Source organism: Bos grunniens, chromosome 8 (genome assembly GCF_055505025.1).
Source record: "Bos grunniens cultivar Pamir isolate PY7600 chromosome 8, Bosgru_T2T1.0, whole genome shotgun sequence".
Classification (NCBI taxonomy): Eukaryota; Metazoa; Chordata; class Mammalia; order Artiodactyla; family Bovidae; genus Bos; species Bos grunniens.
This window is the reverse complement of record NC_141172.1, coordinates 90,490,585-90,506,440: the sequence shown is the minus strand read 5'-3', so window position 1 is coordinate 90,506,440 and position 15,856 is coordinate 90,490,585. Positions and strand designations below refer to the sequence as shown.

At 41.9% G+C, this 15,856-nt stretch overlaps 1 protein-coding gene across 8 annotated transcripts in view; it reads right to left on the bottom strand.

The window, feature by feature from the left end:
* PLPPR1 (phospholipid phosphatase related 1) overlaps nucleotides 1–15,856 on the bottom strand; it is a 595,523-nt gene that overhangs the window by 194,455 nt on the left and 385,212 nt on the right. For 2 of the 8 annotated variants that reach the window (XM_086315734.1, XM_086315739.1), the window contains exon 1: nucleotides 4,115–6,527. The exons of 5 other annotated variants lie outside the window; for them this stretch is intronic. The gene's annotated coding sequence lies outside the window, so the exon portion shown is untranslated. Of the gene's footprint in view, nucleotides 1–4,114; nucleotides 6,528–15,856 lie in introns of those variants that run through there. One more of the 8 variants, XM_086315735.1, reaches the window with a different exon arrangement.

The window sequence follows — 15,856 nt, the reverse complement described above, 5'->3', positions numbered from 1 at the left end:
ATACAGTGAGGGGTTGTAGTGGAAAGCACTTTGCCCTGGCAATCAGATTTGGGTTCTAAGTCAATGCTCCAGTGGGTGTTCCTGAGAGGGGACTGATGAAGCCCTCATTCTGATGGCCTGTGAATTAATGTATGCTTCTTTCACTTTAGAAAATATGGACAGAAAAAAAAAAAAAGAGCATCACTTAATCTACAAAATTAGGAGCATGACCATGTGAGAACCGTCCAGGGAATTTTTCAGTCCTCTTAAGGATCTCTGTCATCTGACTCCACAAAGTGATGCTGTTGCACATTCTCTAGCCAAGGAATCCAGGATGATGGGGTCTTATACCAATTAGTAAGTGTGACCTGGTGTTCTTTATACCTCATTCACCTCATCTATAAAATGAGGGGTACACGTTAAACTATAAACTTGACTCTTCAGAAGGCTTGTCACCTGGTACACCACACCCAGTTCTCACGATTTGCTCGCAGATACCCTCTGGGGTTTCTCATTCCTCTGCTTCTCCCCTCCAAAAATGCCATGCCCAGACCTACCACCTGCCCTCTGCTTTTGCTGTTCTCTTGAACTAGAACTTGAATCCATCCATACTCCCTTCCAAACACTTATCACTTACCCTACCATCCATAAATTATTCCCAGCTGCTTGGATATCTGTCCTGCTTTGCAGTTTTCCTTTTCTTACAGACCACAACATATCACTTAGCACTTGACTATGTTATCTAACATTGTCCTCAAATTATCTTCTATGACTTAGGGTTGTCTTTTTAACAATATATCAAATTCCTTAATTCTTCAACTTCTATATTCTTTACAGTACATAAATAGGCAATAAAGATGTAATGGAGATGTAGTCTACCTAATTTAACAAAGTAGAAACTATGGATGGATACCAACCTCATTTTCATAGAATAGAGCAAAATTGCATGATTCCTAGAACTCCAAACCTAAACTTGACTTATGTTGTTTACACTCTGCAATTTACTTGACTATTCTTGAACATTAGTAATTCAAATATTTTGAAGGTCTTCCATGTGCCAGTTCTATATGTATCATCTCACTTAATTCTCACAGCCACCAAAAAAAGTAGTATCACTGACCAGTTTTATAGATGGAGACAGGGGAAGCACAGCATGGTTAAGCAATTTGCTCAAACCTACAGAGCAATAATCTTCCCACATGGCACTAGTGGTAAAGAACCCACCTATCATACAGCAAATTCCCGTTGGCTATCTATGGCTGTATGTCTCAGGAAACTCAAACAGGGGCTCTATATCAACCCAGAGGGGTGGGATGGGAAGGGAGATGGGAGGGAGGTTCAAGCGGGTGGGGATGTATATACACCTATGGCTGATTCATGTTGAGGTTTGACAGAAAATTACAAAATTCTGTAAAGCAATTATCCTTCAATTAAAAAATAAATAATTTTTTTGTTTGTTTTAAAAAGGACCCACCTACCAATGCAGGAGATGTAAGAGATGAGGGTTTGATCCCTGGGTCGGGAAGATCCCTGGAGAAGGAAATGGCAACCCACTCCAATATTCTTGCCTGGAGAATTCCATGGACAGAGGAGCCTGGCGGGCTACAGTCCATAGGGTGGCAAAGAGTCAGATACGACAGCCTGCATGCACAGAGCAGTAAGGTAGAGCTGAGACTTGAAATCAGCTTGTCTAAATTCTGAATCCAGTTTATAACCTCCATATAACAATTCTACTATACAGCTTCAGTGTGAGTTTATTTGGCTGTAGTTTCCTTCACTTCACTAAAGGGATAAACTCAAGATTAGCAGGCATAAAATAGTTTCAAGTATGAAACTTTCTTGTTATTTAAGCTGAAAACATTGAATAACAGTGACTTACTATTTGCTGCTCACTCGATGCCAGGCATGAATATAAGCATTCACATGACTGCCTAAAGCTAATCAGGTAAATATCGTGTATAAAAAAAGTAAAGTGAAGTCACTCAGTCATGTCCAACTCTTTGTGACCCCATGGACTGTAGCCCACCAGGCTCCTCCGTCCATGGGATTCTCCAAGTAAGAATACTGGAGTGGGTTGCCATTTCCTTCTTCAAGGGATCTTCCTGATCCAGAGATCGAACACAGGTCTCCCACATTGCAGGCAGATGCTTTAACCTCTGAGCCACCAGGGAAGCCCCATAGTAGATACATATATTACTCTTTTTAAAAACTGATAAAATAATTTAAGCTTAAGTTCAATAATTAATCCAAAATCAAAAGTTTTTAGATGGTGAAGTTAGAATTCAAATTTAGTCCCTTTTGATACTAGAGGCCAAATTCAACCTATAAACTATCCTGTTTTCTCATATCTGTTATAGTGCTCATATAACAATACAAATATTCTTTTATAATGGACATAAAACCAGGGAAAAACAGTTAAATCTGTTCTAACCAGCAGCAAACACTATACTTCTTAAAAGGTAAATGGTATAAAGACAGGTTCTCATATCTGTTATAGTGCTCATGCTACTGCTGCTGCTAAGTTGCTTCAGTCGTGTCCGACTCTGTGCGACCCCAGAGATGGCAGTCCACCAGGCTCTCCCGTCCCTGGGATTCTCCAGGCAAGAACACTGGAGTGGGTTGCCATTTCCTTCTCCAATGCATGAAAGTGAAAAGTGAAAGTGAAGTCTCGCAGTCGTGTCCAACTCTTAGCGACCCCATGGACTGCAGCCTACCAGGCTCCTCTGTCCATGGGATTTTCCAGGCAAGAGTACTGGAGTGGGGTGCCATCGCCTTCTCCGTATAGTGCTCATATAACAATACAAATATTCTTTTATAATGGACATAAAATCAGGGGAAAACAGTTAAATCTGTTCTAACCAGCAGCAAACACTATACTTCTTAAAAGGTAAATGGTATAAAGATAGGTTTCAATACCATGTATTATATAAGGAAACAGGTACCATGAGAAATAAAAGGTATTGGTGGAGAAAATCCATATACATAAAAATAAACACTTTCACTCTTCCTAAAACTGTTACTCAAGGTTTATCTTTCTGTAACACAGTTTCCTAATTGAAGCTTTTCTGATACTATGGATTTATCTCACAGCAAAAGACTAATTCAGTTACATGGTTTTGTAGCGTGACTGAATTTACCTGGTGGTCAAACTTACACATGAAATAACACACACCATAATCCTTGGTTAATCATTCAAGACATGAAAAAGTTCCAGAGGCTGGCAGAGAAAGTGAAGAAAAAAAAAAAAAAGCCACCTAAGGAGTAGAATTCCCCACTGCATTTTCCATTCTTTAGGGCCTGTGCCTGGCTCACTGCTAGGGATTCTGTGGTACTGATTGATCTTAATCTCTTAAAACTTTGAGGAGTTTTTGGTATACAGCCCCCTCAGTTTCCAAACTATCTCATTTTCAAAACTCTCTTTAAAATGCTACAGGGTCTGAGGATGATGTTGCTATTGTTTAATTGCTAATTCGTGTCAGACTCTTAGTGACCCCACGGACTACAGCCCACCAGTCTCCTCTGTCGGTGGGATTTCCCAGGCAAGAATACTGGAGTAGATAGCCATTTTCTTCTCTAAGGGATGTTCCCCACACAGGGATCAAATCTGCACTTCCTGCATTGGCAGGCGGATTCTTTACCACTGAGCCACCAGAGGAAACCCTAGAGATTTGAGATTACGGCTTAAAACAAAGTCTTAATTAAGCCCTAGTCTGTTCTGATAAACCGGTCTAAAAGGAATAGGGTTATGGAAAGTCAGAATAATTCCAATATACCAAATCTTTTCTAATGAAACTGACTAAGCAATGGCTCAAAAACAATAACCAAGATCGATGCAGCACTTCCCATAAGCCAGGTATTATTTTGAGCACTTTGCTTTAACTCCTTCTGTCAACAAACTTATGAGGTAGGTACTCTCTCCATTTTACACATGGGTAAACTGAGACAAAATGAGGTTAAGTAACTTGTCCCAGGTCACACAGCTAGTAAGTTTCAGAGATAAAACTAGAGCCCAGGTAATCTGAGTATAGAGTCTAGAGCTTTAATCTCTTTGGCTAAAAATTTCTTTCAAAGTTCCTCACTACTTGTTTCTCTTGGACTTGGTTCCCCATTTGCAAAATTAGATTAAAATATGTACCTTTCTCAAACTTTCAAGACCCCGTGGAAAGCAAGGTGAGAAATAGAAGGTAAGTGGTGGCGAACCTTTCACACCCAGGAGCAGACGCTGGTGTCTGAGGAAGGCCACTCCACAGTAGGCCATGGGGTTCCCGCCGGGAGAAGAGTCCATACCCCGGCTCCTCCGACCTGCTTTCTGCCTCCACCTCCCCAGCTGAGCTTCTGGGGCTGTTTCTTTAAACAGGTGGTTCCTTTAAACCTGATGGTGCCACGCAGATACACCTGGGCCATGGAACGTGGGCGAGCCTTGGGAATTAGAGGCTCGGCCTGAACGCCTCTCCTCACTGCTCTCAACCAAAATTGCTGCTTGAGTTGTTTTCCTGCACCGAGAAGGTTTTAATGTGATAAACTTCTCTCCTTAAAAGAAGAATTAGTGGCGATTCAAGAGATCTGGTAATCACATTTACATATACACACACAATTATCCAAGAATAAGTTTACAAAGGACTTTTAACACGTATTGTTTTAAAAATACCATTAAGACCAGGTTAAATCATGTGTTTATCCTTAGTACACAAACAGTTGGCCTTATTCCAGAATGAGATGGAGAATAGGGACCATTACACATATATATTTACTCGTGAAATTATTTCTGATATTTGTATAAATATTCATTGGCACAACAGATTTGTGATGTGTGAACTGTTTAACTACATTTGCAAATGAATAAACTGAGGATCACAGAAATTTAATAAACCTATCCACAGCTTCACATATAAATAGTAAGCGGTTGAGCTCACATTTATAGTCAGGCTGTGTAAAGCAAAACCCACACACTTTCAAGTACCTCTCCATGCCTTTCGGTTTATCAATTCCCACTCTGCCTCAATTCACATTTTCTGTATTATCCTGTTCTCCATTTGGCACACACTTACACATATGATGCTGATTCAGCTTAGCACAAATGATGGAGAATTAAATGGATAGGTGCCCAGAAGTGATTTTGTATTATTTATATATTCAAGCATAGTCTGCTCTCTGTTAATTGCTTTATTCTTAATAATGGGTTAGGAATCAGCAAAAATTAAATCAAGCTGAGAAAGGTCTCAATGAATGTGTGCCAGTCTTATTTTAAAAAGGTTCTTAATAATATATAATAAGTAGTAGCTACCATTAATGACCCTGGTAGCTCAGACAGTACAGAATCTGCCTGCAATGCTGGAGACCTGGGTTCAATCCCTGGGTCAGAAACATCCCCTGGAGAAGGGCATGGCAACCCACTCCAGTATTCTTGCCTGGAGAATCCCATTGACAGAGGAACCTGGAGGGCTATAATCTATGGGGTCGCAAAGAGTCGGACACGACTGAATAACTTCACCCTTTCACGTTCACCATTTATGAGGTGTCAGGCCTTTAATCTAACTTAATTTTTATAATGTTCCTCTGAGGTTGGTATATTATTAGTTCTATTTTCTAGAAGAGGAAGCAGCTGAGCTCTAAGAACACTGAGAAGCTTGCCCAGAGTTATACGGCTGTAAGAAGCACAGTTTTGATCATACAAGCTCTGTCTGATCTAAATACCCTGATCTGCTTCACGTCTTCTTGCATGCTGGTCTCAAAGAGGAAGCTTCCTGCCATAAAAACACAGAGGCAGTGAGATACTTAAGGGAAAATGACACATGTAGAATACTTTCAGTAATTTCAGTACTTTTTTTTTAGCTTCCTGAGGCATAACTGACAATAAGCCAGGCACATCTAGAATGTAAATTTGATGACTTTTGACATATGTGCATGTCTACTAAGCCATCACCAAAATCTAGATAATGAATATATCATCACCCCCAAAAGTTTCCTCATTGCCTTTATAATCTCCCTGCCCTGTTTTCTCATTCCCAGGCACTCATAATATGCTGTTGCTGCTAAGTTGCTTCAGTCGTGTCTGACTCTGTGCGACCCCATAGATGGCAGCCCACCAGGCTCCCCCATCCCTGGGATTCTCCAGGCAAGAACACTGGAGTGGGTTGCCATTTCCTTCTCTAATGTATTTAAGTAAAAAGTGAAAGTGAAGACACTCAGTTGTGTCCGACACTTAGCGACCACATGGACTGCAGCCTACCAGGCTCCTCCGTCCATGGGATTTTCCAGGCAAGAGTACTGGAGTGGGTTGCCATTGCTTTCTCTGACTATGTTGTTATACATTAATTTACACTTCCTAGAATTTTATATAAATGGAATTTTATAGAATGTACTTTTTTGGTGCGGCATTTTGCATTCGGTGCACATACATAATTTTGAAATTTATCCATGTTGCATATATCAATAGTTTGTTCCTTTCTATTGCTTAGTAGTATTCCATTGTATGGCTATATCACAATTTGCTTTTTCATTCACCTATAGCAGACATATATTTTGGTTGTTTCCAGTTTGGGGCTATTGCAAATAAAGCTGCTATGAGTATTTTTGTATAAATTTTTGTGTGGATGTATGCTTTCATTTCTCTTGAATAAATAAACAGGAATGGAATGATTAAATGATAGGTGTATGTTTAACTTAAAAAAAAAACAAACTCAGACTCTTTTCGAAAGTGGTTGCACCACCTTACAGTCTCACCAGCAGTGAATTAGAGTTCTAGTTGTTCCACATATTTGACAATGTTTGGTATAGTCAGTCTTCTATATTTTCAACAAAGATTTATAGTGTGTTCTGCACTGTGCAAGAGGCAATGAGGAAATTAAAGAATTAGAGAACAAGGGATTCTATCCCATGGAGCTCAAAGTCCATGGGATAGAATCTAGGGAGACAGTGAAGTGGTTAGAGGATCATTAGTATAATTGCATATCTATCTATATATCTATCTATAAAAAGAAGGATTAATATGATAGGATATTGAAATATGATTAAAAGGATTCAAAGGAAAATATAAAATAAGAACATAACATTATTATGTATTGTTGGTCTGGTTTAGCTTCTGGTAACAGGTTTTGTATCACCCTTGAGAGAACCACAGAACTTGTATTGTTAGAAGAAAAAGATGGTGTTTCAGAATCCTCTATTGACTGGCTTGCTGCTGCTGCTGCTAAGTCACTTCAGTCGTGTCCAACTCTGTGTGACCCCATAGACATCAGCTCACCAGGCTCTCCTGCCCCTGGGATTCTCCAGGCAAGAACACTGGAGTGGGTTGCCATTTCCTTCTCCAATGCATGAAAGTGAAAAAGTGAAAGTGAAGTCATTCAGTCATGTCTGACTCTTAGCGACCCCATGGACTGCAGCCTACCAGGCTCCTCCATCCATGGGATTTTCCAGGCAAGAGTACTGGAGTGGGGTGCCATTGCCTTCTCCAATTGACTGGCTTAACTTAGGTCAATTATTTAACTTCTCTAATCCCCATCATAAGGGGTTTTTAGGGGAATGACCCATATTAAACCACAAGACAAAGTACTATGAAATCTCCTTCCAAAGTTCTCATCAGAGAAGCGTGTCAATCCTGCAGATTACATGGTCTCAAGCAAAGAAATGAGTAATTACCCATATATTTTGAGAGAGAGCACTAACTTGGGCACATCAACAGACAAAAAAGCCCACCCTCCCATCATATTAAACTCGCTCTGTACTGAGTGCCAAAAAAATGTCCAGTCACTGCTTTGAAGGGAGTGTGGGTTTTCCATGGAAACTGAATTTGGTGCTCAGTAAGCTGTCTAACACAGACTGACTCAAATAATATAAAGATCTGGCAAGAGTAAATAAGATCATCATTACATCTCAAAGGAAAAATGATTGCTTCACTTTAAAAAGCAAGCATTCATTCTTTTAGGGAAAGAACTTAGCAGAATTTAAACAAAAAGCTGTAACTGCAGGTTGGGATGAATCATGACTCCAGTGAGGATTTTCATCTTCCTTGGAATTTCTCTACAGCTGGCTGCTCTGAGTGACTATACCACGTGAGCCACAAACCTCTTGGTTGTTCCATAACAGAAGTCCCATGTTTTCCCTGAATGTATCTCCAGACATAGCTCCCAGGTTCTCTAAGAAATTTCCCACCATCCCAAAGTACCTACCACGGACCATAGCCCACCAGGCTCCTCTGTCCATGGAATTCTCCAGGCAAGAATATTGGAGTAGGTAGTCATTCCCTTCTCCAGTGGATCTTCTAAACCCAGAGATCAAACCTGGGTCTCTTGCCTGAGCCACCAGAGAAGACCCAAGAATACTGGAGTCGGGTATGCATTGCCTTCTCCAGGGGACCTTTCTGACCCTGGGATCGAACCCAAGTCTCCCACGTTGCAAGCAGATTCTTTACCATCTGATCTACCAGGGAAGCCCTTCTTTTCTAGATCCTCACAAATCTCCCTGAACTACTCTTTGGAGGAATTCTGTCAACCTTAGTCCCCACCCACATCCCAGGCCAATATCCCCTACATCGCCTGATGAGGTTTAATTTTTCCTCTTCTCCCTCCCTAAGAGATTCTCTTGAAATGATCCTCCAACTACCTATTTGCTCTCGCTCCACTCACGGTCCACCGTACCTGCCCCTCTCCCCCCGCCACAAGCACCAGCCATCACTGGCCACATTACATTTATGGTTCCAACATTTGCCCTGACTAGCAGGACCAGACCCAGGCTGTCTGATCTCAAAGCCTGGAGGCCTCACTGTGAAGATTTTCTATTTCTTAGTGTCTTAGAAGCCTTACTGTGGACTGACAGGTAGAGCTATTATTGAACCTCATTAATGTGGGGGAACTTTCAGATTTATAACATTAGGTCTCAGTTTTAAAGCATGGGCCTCTAATTCACGGTTTTAGAAATATACAGGTACATTGATTTGGCTTACAGAGGAACTATCTGTAACAAAGTTTTGGAGGGGTTGCAGGAACACCCATTATTTGGCATAAGCCCAGGTGAATCAACTGTACTGAAACTAAACTCAGGTCTAAAGAGAAGAATGGTATTAGGAGGCTGTTAAACACTGCACTTAAGATAAAGTCATTTATAGTAAATGTTACTCTGCAATTCTGAAAACAGAACACTGACCTGACTTCTACGGAGAGAACCTGAAAGCCTGCAGTCTTTGAAGGAATACAGTTTAGGGGCTAATGGAGATGGAAGTAGTATACAGAAGGCAACAACTCCAATCTAGAATTCACCTGGGTCTTCTGTTTTCAAAAAGCCTGTTGTTTTTTTTCCCCCACAGGGATACTATCAAAAATATACTTAATAAAGTAGATCTATTGTATCTTATAACTACAGAAAGTATTAAATAAGGTTGAAACTAAGGTGAATAGTAAAAATATAACTTAACAAATGACTCCTAGAATACACATCTTTGAAACTGATTTTGTTCAGTTGTGTTTTAAGCTGAATATCTGCTTTAAAGCTGGAAGGGATTTTTACTTCAACTTTTATTTTTTTTCCCCCTAATCTATTAAGGAAAAAAAAGATGACTGCAGTTTCTACATCTGTAAAATGAGAATCATCACAAAGTTGTTGTAAGATAAAAAGTTCTTACAACAGTGCTGGGCACATAGCAAGTGTAATTAAAAGTCTGCTAGTAATATTATGAAAACCAACAGTTGTCCACAATGGCAGTGTCTGCACAACAATGGGAAGATGAACAAGTCTTAAAGTGTCTGGAAAGGGTATGTATCTTTATGATGTATGACAGTGTTCCCGTGGTGAGATTAGCGTTCAGTGACAGATCAGGGAAGACTGCCAGATAAGATTCCCTGTTATGGTTCAATGTTACCTCTGAAAAATCCCTCTCTGCACATTCAAAGAAAACTGCCAAGAGCTAACCTGGAAAACAAATGAATACAAAGCAAGTTCACTGTCTGTTTTTACATGAAGGAAATAAATACCAAAAGGCTGATTGCTTGGATGGCTCCAGGCTTTCACAGCACCGGCAAACACCCTAGCCGTGTTCCTGGGGGTGACTCTGGTCTCTTAGTTCTGCAAACCACGGATTAGTGGACTCGCTTAACCATACTGTCATGGTCACACGTGTGGATTAGTGGACTCGCTTAACCATACTGTCATGGTCACACGTGTGATCAGCCCTCACGTAGCTTGCCAAGTGCATGTTTTATACCTAAAAAAGAAGAGATGGACTCAGCTATTATAACATGGGGAAAAGCTGCTAACTTCTGGAAGAATTCATTGTTTTCATCTGCCCACACTCACAATTCTCATGGCAAAACCAGCTATAAAATCTTGCAATTCCTTTCCTTTGAAGGCAGTCAATCATTTTTCACCTTGCTTGAGCACCACATGCACTGTACTTGCTGACAGGAAATGGGAAAACCGACTGACTGTGCACGCGTTCTGAGGTGCATGCGGAATGAAGCTGAGCTGTGTTTACCCTGCAGCCATTTATAAAGATTACAAACTGCTCCTTGATCATAAATTACTGTTTTAAATGTTGTTACTTGTGACTAAAATGCATGGTATACTCAGAAAGACAGAGCTTTGGCAAGCGTAGCTTTCAATTCTTTATTAAAGGAGGCCTGGAGCCTTGAAAAGACACTTTTAGACAGATCTGGCTCCAGAATTGGGCTCTGCGATGACGTGGACTCAGACAAGTGACTTAGACTCTCTGTGTCTCAGTTTCCTTACCTATGGAATGAAAAGAATAAATCTTGCCTAGCAGTGCTGTTGTGCAGATTAAAAGAAAAGTACTAGACATAGTATATAGTAACTCAATGAATGCAAATTTATTTTTTGTCTGCCAAAAAGAAGCTAGATCCTATCTCTAAGATGCACTGCACTATTCTACTGGCTAAAGATGCAGGCATCAATAGGAACTTATAAGAAACCCATTCCAGAAGGCCATGATCCTTATGTGTCCTGAAGGCTACAAAAGACTTTACAATCGGAGCATCAGAGAGAACTGGTGTCGACAACTGGCCTTCCACCCTCTGCTTAAAACCCCAGTGATTGGCATCCATCCCCTTGTGAATCAGCTTCATCTGTCTTTGGGAGGTTCAACTGTTAGCAAATGCTTATTTAAATTGAGTCCATATTTGTTTCTCTGTAATGACCATCTACTGATGGATTCTGATTCTGTCATCTAAGTCACCAAGAATAACTCTATTACATCCAATGCCAAGGATGCAACTGTGGCAATGAGAGGGAAGAACCATTAAATTCTGGGAATAATAGAGTGAGAAGGACCTCATAGGGTCATATTCTTTCCCAAAGTACAGAGCTTCCGAAGCCAAGTGAGATGGGTGGCTGAGCTCACAGAGCCTCAAATCTTTTCCTTTGGTGATGATCCCACACTTATATCTATTTAAAGAGGGAAGAATATGACCATAACTATTCCCTATGTTCAGTTTTTAAAAAATGAATGGTCCTGGGATAAACTAAGAGGATGACTGTTGCTGTTGTTCAGTCACCAAGTCAAGTCCGACTCTTTGTGACTGCATGGACTGCAACATGCCAGGGGATGGTACTTATCATAAAATAGGCACTCACCCACCCATTCATTCAGTAGCACCTATTGAGTTGCTGAGTATATAAAGAAGGAAACAAGGAAGATACCTCACCAGGCAATGAAGTTCTAGCCAATAAGAACATTTATGATGCTTCTAAGAGGAATAATATTAAATGATTAAAACACAAAGGCATTGATAAGATACACTGGCCGATACACTTGGTAAATAGAACATTCAGACATTCTCTCTCTTTTAAATAAGTCACAGTGCCTACAGTCAGTAATTCTAACCATCAAAGGCAAGAAAAGGAATTCACGACAATTGATCCCATTGGCTGTCGGGCAAATAGGGTTAAAAGACAAAAAAAAGGAAAGAGGAATTTTGAGAGAGTGAGTATCTCACTCCCTCTCTTTCAGACTTTTGGATAATTATTTTTATCCTTGTGTGTGTAAAGACAGCTTTTCTCCTGGGAAGCTATAGTAAGGAGAGACAGGAAAACAACTTGAGGTGTGAAGATGTGTGAGTCACCAGAAAAATCCCAGAGCTCTCTCCTAGCCAATAAGCAGGAACTCAGTAAAGAAGGGAGGAATGTCTCCTAAATGCCACTAGTTAAAGCGCTAAACTGTTAGGTAGATGAGGTAGATGCCCCTAGAGCGGCTGCTAAGATGCCAAGGAAAACCTGGATTTTTCCTTTAGTGTAGGACTAGCCTCAGCCTGCCAAAGAACAAACATATGAGGCAGAAATGGGTGGTTGCGGTGGGAGGAATGTAGAAAAGAATATCGGGAGGGTATTTTTCCAGAGCCACTGCATTCTCCAGGCAAGTAAAGAGCCCATGGCGCTTCCCTGGTGGCTCAGATGGTAAAGAATCTGTCTGCAATGCAGAAGACCCGGGTTCGATCCCTAGATCAGAAAGATCCCCCTGGAGAAGGGAATGGCTACCCACTCCAGCATTCTTACCTGGAGAATTCCAGGGACAGAGGAGCCTGGTGGATTACAACCCATGGGGTCACAAAGAGTTGGCCACCTGATGGGAAGAGCCAACTCATTGGAAAAGCCCCCAATGCTGGGAAAGATTGAGGGCAGGTGGAGAAGAGGGTGACAGAGGATGAGACGGTTTGATGGCATCACTGACTCAACAGACAAGAATCTGAGCAAACTCCGGGAGACAGTGAAGGACAGGGAAGTGGTGCACTGCAGTCCATGGGGTCACAAAGAGTAGGACACAACTTAGTGACTGAACAACGAGAAACAGCAAAAGAGCCTAGAGGCCATGTAAGGTTCCCCTTGAGGTCCTCTGGAAAGTGGGTCTCATCAACTCGGCCATGACCTTGGTGGTCTGCATGACATAAAGGCACTGTGAGGCAGTGCCAGCTGTGCCCTTCTCCATGTGCTCAGCTGTTTTTAAGTTTCCCACTGTAGTCTCCAACCTAGCTCACAGTTCTCAAGGGGGCAGCTCTTCAATTTCTCTACAGCCCAAACTTGCTCCCAAGGGGCTATTGACTCTTCCTCTTGGTTGCTCAAGAACACTTTCCTGTCAGCCCTGCATTCTCAGTTCCGCTGTCCAGAGACATCTGGTGGTTCAGTGGCCTCTAGAGGGAAGTTCCCTTGAGTAGCTGGACCTGCCTGTTGCCCTCTGCTGCCCTCCACTGGCCACACTTGATGGCCAGGGTTGGCAGTGCTGTGTGAAGTGGTTTTACTCCAAGCATCTCCCAGGAGACCAGGTGGGCTTCCATATGGCCAAAGCAGCACACCACCAATGATGCTATAACATTAGGGCAAGCAGCACCCTGAAGGCCCTACCTAAGGCCATCCTTCAAGACGAGGTATCAGCCTTTAACCTGTTAGACACATATTGAGTGTTGCATGCCAAGCATATGGTAAGACTAGGAAGACAGATGAAAAAGAGAAAAAGGACTCTCAGGAGGCTTCCAGTGCTGCAGGCCCAGGTACAGCTGGCCCACTCCCAGGGCCCAATTCTAGTGTGGGAGGGTGGTGACTTAGTACCTGAGCCCCAAGCCCAAGCCTTCAGGAGTGTCTGGAAACCAACTTCTCACGGGATGCATCCAAATCAGCACCTCATCTTTGTGTCCTTCTCTCTTTTATTCTGAAGGGGTCAAAGGGACTGAAACCCCTTGGCATGCCTTGAACAGGCTTCATAATCTCTCCTCTTCCCACCCTAGAGCCTCTCTCATGGCTTACTAATATCTGCCGTTCCAGTTGAAGTCACATCTTTATCTCAAACCACGTGGAGCCAGAATCCAGAGAAAGTGCCAGTTTGCAATTCATAGGACAAGTCCTAGATCTTCTGTGCTTCACTCCTCAATTTCACGCCATCTCTTGTTCTGTTCACCTTTCTCTTTTAGATCCTATTTCCAAGAAAGCAAATTTGGTCTCTAAGATGTGATTCCAAACATACTCGCTCTCAGACAGTTGTGTTCTTTCTTTAGCTCTCCCATACCAGTCCCAGTAAGCCCAGGTTCCCCAGAACCCCAGCGAGCAGTGCCTGTGTCCCATCAGTGAGGTAGCATTTACAATTCTTGACCATTATTTCCCAGGGCAGGTCATGCTTGCTTTTACTGGCTTCTTGCACATCCATGTCATAGGATGTTCGTTATGAATCAAATCTTATGATACACAAAGACACTGTGTCTTAGGTCACTTCTCTGGACTCAGCTTCTACCTTCTCCTCTAAACATTTGATCTTATGGGTTTTTGTTTTTGTTTCGTTTTTGGTCCACTGACTGACCTCTTGGATTGTTCCTTTATGCTTTTCCCCTTGAAACTACTGCTGATATAAAACTTACCTCTGTTGATGGCATCTGACAAAGGCAACCTTGAGCAGGAAATCCCTTGGGGGATATAAGTATCCTGGGGTCCCACTTATTTAAGAAGAGGGAATCAGATATAACTAACGCGATGATGAGAAGACTGGCAGAATTAACTGATGCCTACTGAGTGTTTATGTGTGCTGGGCACCATGCTAGGTAAGTCATTGATCTTCACAACTAAATTTTGAAGGAGATATTCTTATTATTTCCACTTAAAGAGAAGGAAATGGAGACTTTGGAGATTAAACAGTCTGCCTAAGGTTTTGACATATCTAATTTCAGAGCCTGCACTCTTAACCCACAGGTCCCAGCCCCCCCACCACCACCACCCCGCCAACCGGTTGCCTGCCTTACAGATGCTGAGTGCTCCGTAGCTGTTTATTAGATTATCTGTGCTTAGTTACTCAGTTGTGTCCAACTTTTTTGTGACCCCATGGATGGTAGCCCTCCAGGCTCCTCTGTCCCTGGGGATTCTCCAGGCAAGAATACTGGAGTGGGTTGCCATGCCCGCCTCCAGGGGATCTTCCCATCCCAGGGATTGAACCCAGGTCTCCCGCATTGCAGGCAGATTCTTTACCATCTGAGCCACCAGGGAAGCCCCATTAGACTGTCTAGGTGATTCTCACATTGGTCACAAAGTCACGTTGAGAATTGCGTTCATTCCCAGAGAATTTTCAAAGTTTTGTGCTTCTAGAGAAGCTTTCTTTTCATTGTCTGGAAAACTGTAAAGATGTGTAAATTCCAAGAGTCACTGCTAAGCAGTGAAAATAATGTGAAACTCTGCAAAAAGTGAGCATCCTTAATGGAGGGACTTACTGTTGCTATTATCATCTCTCCCAGCAAAATTGGAGGGAATTCTGAGAGTATAAAGAAAGCAAGAAATCCCTCTCATTAAGATGGGACACAGCTAAATGTACATTCAAGTTATGTGATAAAAAGCACAATGCACATATGCCATATGGAATATATGCATCTCACCAACATATATCTAACCATCAGGTTTTATGTAATGGTTATTTAAAAGGCTATTATGCCATATGGTTTTTTATATCTCTCACATCTATGATGTTTTTAAACTCTATTCTTTGCTCTCTCTCATATTTCCCAAGGGAGGCAAAGACACATCTTTCCATCTCAACTGGCAATTTGTATTTTTAAAAGCAAACTTCTGAAAGTATGATGACACCACGACTGTTTTGTTCATCATAATAGCCCCAAGTGTTTGGCCCATGGTAAGTGACTGATAAATAACTACATAATGGAAATCTGTCACCATTCCCACAACTATCACAGCTGCCCTCGTAGGCTAAACTTATGCAGGTTGCTGATCCTCTGTGTGAATCAGCCTTGGAGCACAGATATACCTAAATGTTTATGCTGCCTGTCTTCCCATATGTTCCTGAAGCTCCATTCAGTTCAGTTCAGTCACTCAATCATGTCTGACTCTTTGTGACCCCATGGACTGCAGCACGGCTTCCCTGTCTATCACCAACTCCCAGAGTTTACTC